This window comes from Mus musculus, chromosome 7 (assembly GCF_000001635.26).
Source record: "Mus musculus strain C57BL/6J chromosome 7, GRCm38.p6 C57BL/6J".
Taxonomy (NCBI): Eukaryota; Metazoa; Chordata; class Mammalia; order Rodentia; family Muridae; genus Mus; species Mus musculus.
The window spans coordinates 110,645,412-110,653,451 of record NC_000073.6 but is presented as its reverse complement, the minus strand read 5'-3'; positions in this window follow the sequence as shown (position 1 = coordinate 110,653,451).

Below are 8,040 nucleotides of genomic sequence, written 5' to 3'. Positions count from 1 at the left end.
CTAAGCACTATTTGCTCTGTTTTCTGTACATCCACAAATCTCCTTTAATAAAGATAGAAGAGAATTGAGGCACAGATGTCCAGCGGAACATGAGGGTGTAAGAGCTTGAATCTGGGAGTTGGTGAGATGAGCGGTTAAGAGCACTGCTTGGGGATGACTCAGGTTCAATTCCCAACACCCACAAAGCAGCTCAAAACTGTCTGACACAAGTCCCAGGAGATCCAACGCCCTCTTCCATCATCCTCAGGTGCTTCGAACACAGACATACATTTAAGCAACACATAAAATAAAAATAATAAAATATTTTTTTTTAAATGGGCTGGACAGATAGCTAAGAGGTAAAGAGCACTAACTGTTCTTTCAGAGGTCCTGAGTTCAATTCCCAGCAACCACATGATGGCTCACAACCATCTGAAATGGGATCAGATGCCCTCTTCTGGTGTGTCTGACTAAATCCTAAAAAATAAATAAATAAATAAATAAAATTAAAAAACTAATTTAAGTCTTGTTTGATAGACACACATAAGTCCACTCCTCATTAACTGTGGCAATCTGAGAACAAAATAAAAATATGACTTAGGAGCCAAGCATGGTGGTACATACCTTTAATTCCAGCATTGAAGAGACTTGCAGATCACTGAGTTCAAGGCTAGCCTGGTCTATATATCAAGTTCCACATCAACCAGGGCTAGAGAAAAATCTCAAAAGAATAAAAAAGACTTAAAAATAGTAATAAAGTGTGTAGAGCTTGCTTACAAGACTGGTGGCCTGAATTCAATGCCCAGACCTTCATGGTAGAAGAAGAGAACAAATACCCAAAGGTTGTCCTCTGACCTTCATACATGTATACATACACACACACACACACACACACCAAACTAACAAATAAATAAATTAAATAAAGTGGGGGCTAGAGAGCCAACTAAGAGGCTAAGAGCACAGACTGTTCTTCCTGAGGACGTGGGTTCAATTCTCAGCACCCACAGGACCACTCACAGTCATCCACAACCTCCAGTCCCAGGGAGAGCCAACACCCTTGACTGCCTCTTCAGCATTGCATGTACATGGTACCTATTGGGGCAAACACACACACACAAATATAATTTTTAAAATGATAAAATAAAGTGTATACATTTTAAAAACACCTACAACATAGAGCAAACTCTGAGGTTAGACTTGTTAAATCCATTCTTTCTCATTTTCAAAGCTTTATTTATTTATGTATTTTATCTATATGAGTGCTCTGTCTTCAAGTATGCCTGCACTGTCAGAAGAGGGCACCAGATCCCATGGTGGTTGTGAGCCACCATGTGGTTTCTGGGATTTGAACTCAGGACCTCTGGAAGAGCAGCTAGTGCTCTTGACTGCTGAGCCATCTCTAAGCCCGAATCCACTCTCTTGTCATGAGCTGATGGGAGTCTACTTGGCATTGTTCCTTAAACTAAGTAGAGATGAAATCAACTGCACAGATTTTCCATAGAAAGTCTCTGTATAAATGTCCTCTGGTTTTATTTTTCCCATAATAGGTAGTATTTTAACTTTGCCTCTGAAGTTGCTGACTTGTTTCTCCTCCTCTTCTGCCTCTCCCTCCTCCTCCCCCTCTCCTCCTCTCCATCCTCCTCTTCCTCTTTCTCTTCTTTTAGTATTAAGAATCAAACCCAAGGCCCCTCACAAGCTAGGTAAACCATAACTATACCCCCCCCTCCATTTTTACATTTTGACTGAAAGCAACAACAACAACAATAAGAGGTCAAGTACAATGACACATGCCTTTGACGCCTGTACTTGGGAGACGGAGGAAGGAGGATCACTGAGAGTTCAAGACCAACCTGGACTATACTAAATGGTCCTCATCGAATCACAGGACAGCTTATGCTACAGGATGGACTACATCCTGTACTAGGGCTACATCCTGTGGCACAGGCTACAGGATAAGACTCTATCTCACCAATAAAGTAAAATGACTACGAAGAATACTAGGAAACCAAGGGAGTCTGGCTGGAATGAGTCTTGGCTCCCTTTTGTAAATATATGGTTGAGGTTGATGAGTCACAAGATTCAATTTAATTCAACAAATTTTTATTGAGCATCTACCATGTACAAGGTATTGGGTCAGGGCCAAAATTCCAGCGGTAGAAACATCACGGACAGTGTAACTTGATCTCATTAAAGTACCACACAAAGCCTCTCTGGAGCCAGAGCTGGCAGAGCTCCAGGGGACAAACAGCATAAGACTATTATGAGAAAGCTGGGCGTGGTGGGCGCACACCTTTAATCCCAGCACTCGGGAGGCAGAGGCAGGTGGATTTCTGAGTTTGAGGCCAGCCTGGTCTACAAAGTGAGTTCCAGGACAGCCAGGGCTATACAGAGAAACCCTTTCTTGAAAAACCAAAAATGAAAAGAAAAAAAAAAAAAGACTATTATGAAGTGGGTTTCCAGCTTCTTTCTGGATCTCTGAAAGGCTAGCACAAAGTTTGTCTTAGCTGCTAGATAAAGAAGCAAGATGTAAGCTGGCCTGTGATTCATTGAGGACCATTTGTAAAACTTCTGTCCTTAGCTCACAAAAAAACCTCAAGAGCACAGATTCACAGGGATTCCTGGCTTGGTAGCTATTCATGTAAAAAAATAAATAAATAAAATAAATAAAAACAACCAGGCTTTTAATTGACCACAGATTCATTCTGAGGCATTAATGGAATGTGGCTGATAAAAACAAAGGCTAGGTCAACTCCTGAACACAGCCATAAATCTACTGTGCAGATAAGAGGGTGGCAGTTTGATCCTGTTCTAGGCAGACCACACCGGAGCTCGACTTCCACACTAAGGCATTCATCTCCCTCTTGGAACGTGGCACTCTTGACCCATATATTTCTATTTACAATGATCTGTTTTCCAGAAGTGTGTGTGCACTCATAGACAAGTGCCATGGCGTGCATCAGAGGTCAGAGAACTTGTAAGAGTCATTTTCTCCTTCCACCACTGTGGATTAAATTCAAGTCATTAGACTTGGCTCAAAGAATCTTTACCCACTGTCCCATCTCACTGTCCCTCCACCATCACCCCACCCCCCACTTGACCCCATTTTTTGTGAAATGTTTTCTTACACACTTTTCCCATCTTCTAGCATATTCTTTAAAACACTATATGTGAGAAGACAAATGAGCTCTTTACTCCCCCATACAGAGGGGGATAACAAAGTTTCCCTATCAAGAAACCCGGTTCCTTTCTGAAAATTCCATCATGCTGGCTGAGTTAACTTATTCTGTTATTGTAGTCTCCTCTCCTTGGGAACCTGGGCCTAAATCTCTAAGTCACACACTAACTGAAAATCTGATTTTCAGCTGTTATGTGTACTCTAATTTCCCACTCCTTAACTTAACTAGGTAAGTTGTTCTTCTCAGATTCCTAGTCTTCCTGCAAAGGCATAAAAGACCGGTCTTAGCAAACTCCTGTAGGAATCTAAACCTACCATTTCATCTGAGACCTATGAGCAAAGACATTACCAGAGCAAAACTATAGAAGTTTCTCTCTGCCCCTCCAGTAAATAGTTCTTCCCTGGCCAGGGATCCATCTCAACTCTCACTTCCCCTTCCATCCCAGTCCTGATGAGAAGGGAGGGTTGGGGGAACACTGAAGGGAGGAGGAGGAAAATGAAAACAGAAAAAGAGGAAGGAGCCAGGCCTGAGATCCTGCCCCTAATCTCAGCATCAAGAGATGGAAGCAGCAGATTACATAAGGAGGCCCTGTCAAAGACTAAAGATAAGAAGGGGGCAGGCTCAGATGGTTAAGAGCACCAGGTGCTTTTCCAGAGGACCTGGGGTGGGTTCCCAGCACCTATGTGGTAGCTCACAACTATCTTTAACACCAGCTTGAGGGGATCTGCTGCCCTCTTCTGGCCTCAGAGGGCATTCACATGGTGCTGATGTGCGTGGGCTAAACATCCACATGCATAAGATAAAAATAAATTTCACAAACACCTAAAATAGCCTAAGGAAGGAAGGGTCTATTTTTGCTCACAGTTTGAAAGTACAGTCCATTGTGGTAAGGAAGTCGATGGTGTCACAGCACAGAACAGCTGGTCACATTGCATCTAAGTCAGGAAGCAGAGAGAGGAGTGCCATGGCCGGGTTCAGCGTTTTTCCTCCTTATTAGTCAGTCTGGACCTGAGCCCAAAGGATGGTGCTGCTCAAATGCAGAGTGGAAGGCACCAAGTCAACCCTCTACAAAGCTGGGGTTAACTTTGAATTCACATATCACACCGTATCCTACAGGGCTCAGTAAATGTCTCTATTGCCTACAACGTTATGCCCAGAACACTTCATTATAAGTCCGTTCTGGGTCCATTCAGTGGTATGGGATAGCCTGGGAATGTTGCCACAAAGTATAACATTGTTCCTCCTCAGGAATAGTCTTCCAGATTCCAAAGGACAGATTTGCAAACAGCCTTCTGGAGTGCAGCCCCGTGTACTGCTGGGAACTGCCTTTGTCCGACTTGTTTACTTGGGAAGAACTCCTCTGGACTTTGACCCCTGCAGCTGCCTGGAAGGAGGTAACCTGGCTTTAGCCAATCCAGGGTGCGGCCCGGCCAGGAGCAAAGTAAAGCTGGTAGCCACTGCTGCCTACTAAGACACCACATGGGCACTGCCACCACAGCTTGGGGTTGGGGGAGGGCAGACTGTTCAGAGGTCTGCAGCGCTGAGGAACCCACTTGAAGAGCACCAGTCTCCTCCCCACGCTTGCCGGTGATGGAAGAGAGACAAAGTTGACTCACTTGAAGAAGAGAGGCATCTACAGTTTTCAAGGACTACGGAGGAAAACCCTTCCTCTAAGCAGCTGCCCCGTCTCACTGCTGCTGAATTCCTCCCACAGGCAGCAATGGCTTTGAGTGTCAATGGCCGGCCCGAGCCACACTGGCCTTGAAGATTCCTAAGAGCTATTTTGAGTGATTTCACTGCTCGCGGTCCTGGCAAACTTATCCATTTTCAGACAATATTTAGATTCTGAGGTAAGTGTGAACTAGATAATGACCTTTCAAGCCATGGCACGATGTTCTGTTTAAAGCTTTCGTTTCTTCCTCAGAGCAACTACAAAGTCCTCTGACCCTTCAGCATGGCCTCCTGGAGATTTCCCTAAGGTTCTGCGCACACTCCTGTGCTGCGCGTGTGCGGAGGGTGGGGGTGGGGTCGTAATGACTGAGGGCAAAATCCTCACGTGTCTTGGGTCCTGAGGAACCAAATTGAACTTCTGAGATGCATAGTACCAAGGCATGGTCTGAGGCATTTCATGCTCTCTGGATGTTTTTAAGGCTGGCCTCAAAATACATGTGAGCATAGAGCAGCCGTCCCCCAGTGAGTGTAACTAGTAGTTGGCTGGCTATGGCTGAAACAATAGGCTATCTGCAACTTTACTTTTAGGTGACTCATCAGAAAAGCTATTTTAGACAGTCTGTAGCGAGTAAGATTACATTTGTTCTAAGAGAAACAGACCTAAGGGACAAAAGGCTAATTGCAAAAGTGCTCTTTTTCAGCTCAGAGAAGCCTTGCTGTATTTTCTTGACAGCATCTTAGTTACCAGACACAACAGAAGGCATAAAAGCTGGTATCAAAAACAATGGGAAACAATCATGCCCTGACACCACCCGGCACGCACACCACTTTGCTCATCAAAAGGCAAGCTTGTTGAAGAAGCAACGGCCTTGTCCACATGCTCATCATAGAGCCTACACATGCCCTTGTGTGGGAACCTTTGTCAGGCTGCGGCTATGGTGGCCTTGTGACCTGCCAATCGGTTGTCCAACCTTCTGATCATCTGGAGTTCTCTCAGCAGTTGCTATCCCCTCTCTCTCCACCAACTCAGGGTGAAGGAGCAGGTAGAACTTTCTGGCAGGAACTTGGAGCATAGGCTGAGTCTTCTGGGGTGAGCAAGAACACAGCAGATACAAGAGATGGTGGGTGGGCTCCCACAGATCTCCAAGCAATCCCAGGAAGCATTTAGCTTATTATTCACTAAACAGTTGTTCCCTGCCTGAAGATGAGAAGTGAAATGACCCAGGATCTTCTAGAACTAAGAGCTGTCATGAGTATCCCGAGAGGAAGGAAAAGCTGAAACCATTACCCCAGACCTGCAAGGGTTTTCCTGTCTTGGGTCCCCTCACTTTCCATTGCTGAGATCACATCAGCCCCCCAAGAGGAAATATTGCTTTAGTGGCTGGCCTCTTGCCATGGCTGAGCCAGGCTAGAACATTCCCAAAGCCTTTACACAACCCTAGAGAAGAACAACTGGACATAAACAAGAAAATGCATGAAACATAAACACAACACAAGCTTGTGAACCACAGTAACAGGGCAAGACACGGGTGGAAGGAATTTTGCGTGTTATGAGTTTTTGTGAATTTATCAAGAGCCATACTTACTCTAAAAGCAATGCATCTGTATTTTGAAGCCTCTATAGTGTACCTTTTGTCTCCTCGTCACACTCTAGTATGTATGCTTTGTATACCATGAGCTGTTCATCTGAGTAATTCTGAGAAGCCTTCCTCCTACTCCTTCCTCCCTTCCCCCACCCCCACCCCTACCTCCTCCAGGATTTCTGCAGATGAGTGCATAGGTGATCAGCTCAGTCATTCAATAAATGTGGGCCTAAGTAGGAGCTGTGGCGCAAGACATTGAGTAATGAGCCATCGTATACCTGGTCTTATCAGGCTCAGTCTGATAGGAGAAACTATCAAGGGTCATTTCCTTAATACTTTATGTCATCTAAAAACTATCAGATTTGACTTAAAAAAAATCAGATTTAGCTGAGCATGGTGGAGCACGCCTTTAATCCCAGCACTCGGGAGGCAGAAGCAGGCAGATTTCTGAGTTCGAGGCCAGCCTAGTCTACAAAGTGAGTTCCAGGACAGCCAGGGCTATACAGAGAAACCCTGTCTTAAAAAACCAACCAGCCAAACAAACAAACAAAAATAAATAAATAAATAAACAGATTTATATGAAAATCCATCTAACAGGCTCGTTAATCTCTGCCAATAAAAAAAAAAAAACAAAACAAAACAACAACAAAAGATCACTATTTAAAGAATTCCCAAAATCAATGATGATAACAGAAAGAAGTGTGCGTGTGAGTGCATCTTCCTGAAGACAGCAAAGAGGAAAATCCCACTTTCTAGAACTGTCAAGACAGGTGATGTCTGTCCTCTGTGCCTGCAATCAGATGACTAAGCGCCCCTGTCAGACCCATCCAAGCTTATGACTCTTAACTCTTTACCATTATCTCTACATCTAACCTGAACTCAGAGTCTATCACCTAAGAGTATTATCTTCATTTCCCTGGGGATGCCACTTCCTCAATCTGCCTCAGCTTCCTCAAAGAAGGCAAAGATAAGACATCTGATGATGTCACAAGTAAACGTGAGCTGAAGCCTGCTGGCCAGCTCTACTCGGAAGAGCATTTCCACTTCCGGAGCAGGGCAGGGGGTACTTACGAGGAATACTACCCATTGATACGTCCTTCAGAGAACAGTCTATGCAGGAGCCAGCCTTCAATTATGGCCCATATGGCATCACTGTCCCATGAGGAAGATACTCAAATTCTTAAGGGTTGGATCTTGCTCAAGGGCCCTGTAGGTCCTCCCTGGGTTCAGGGAGTCTCACCAAGCTTATTCTACTAGATGGGGCAGACAGCCATTGAACTAACTTAAAAGACAGCAAGCACCCATGGGACCCTACAGTTTATTCTAGCACACAGCAGACCTGCTGGTACAGAACTATGTAAACATACATTTCACAGCCCCCAAATTCCTCAAGGCACTTGGCAAAGATCAACTGATACACATGCCTAGACTAATTCCAATAATGTATTCCAAAGGAAACAGCAGGTGGCAGCAGAGGGTTACAGTTTTTCACTCTTTGGCATGGCATGAGAACAGAGTGTGGGGCATAATCACATCTGAGTCACCCCACTGGCCTAGAGATGGCTCGCCACCATTTTGTCATGTGAGTAGTGTAGAGTCCTCTCCAGTGGGCTCTGTGCATTTTAAAAAGA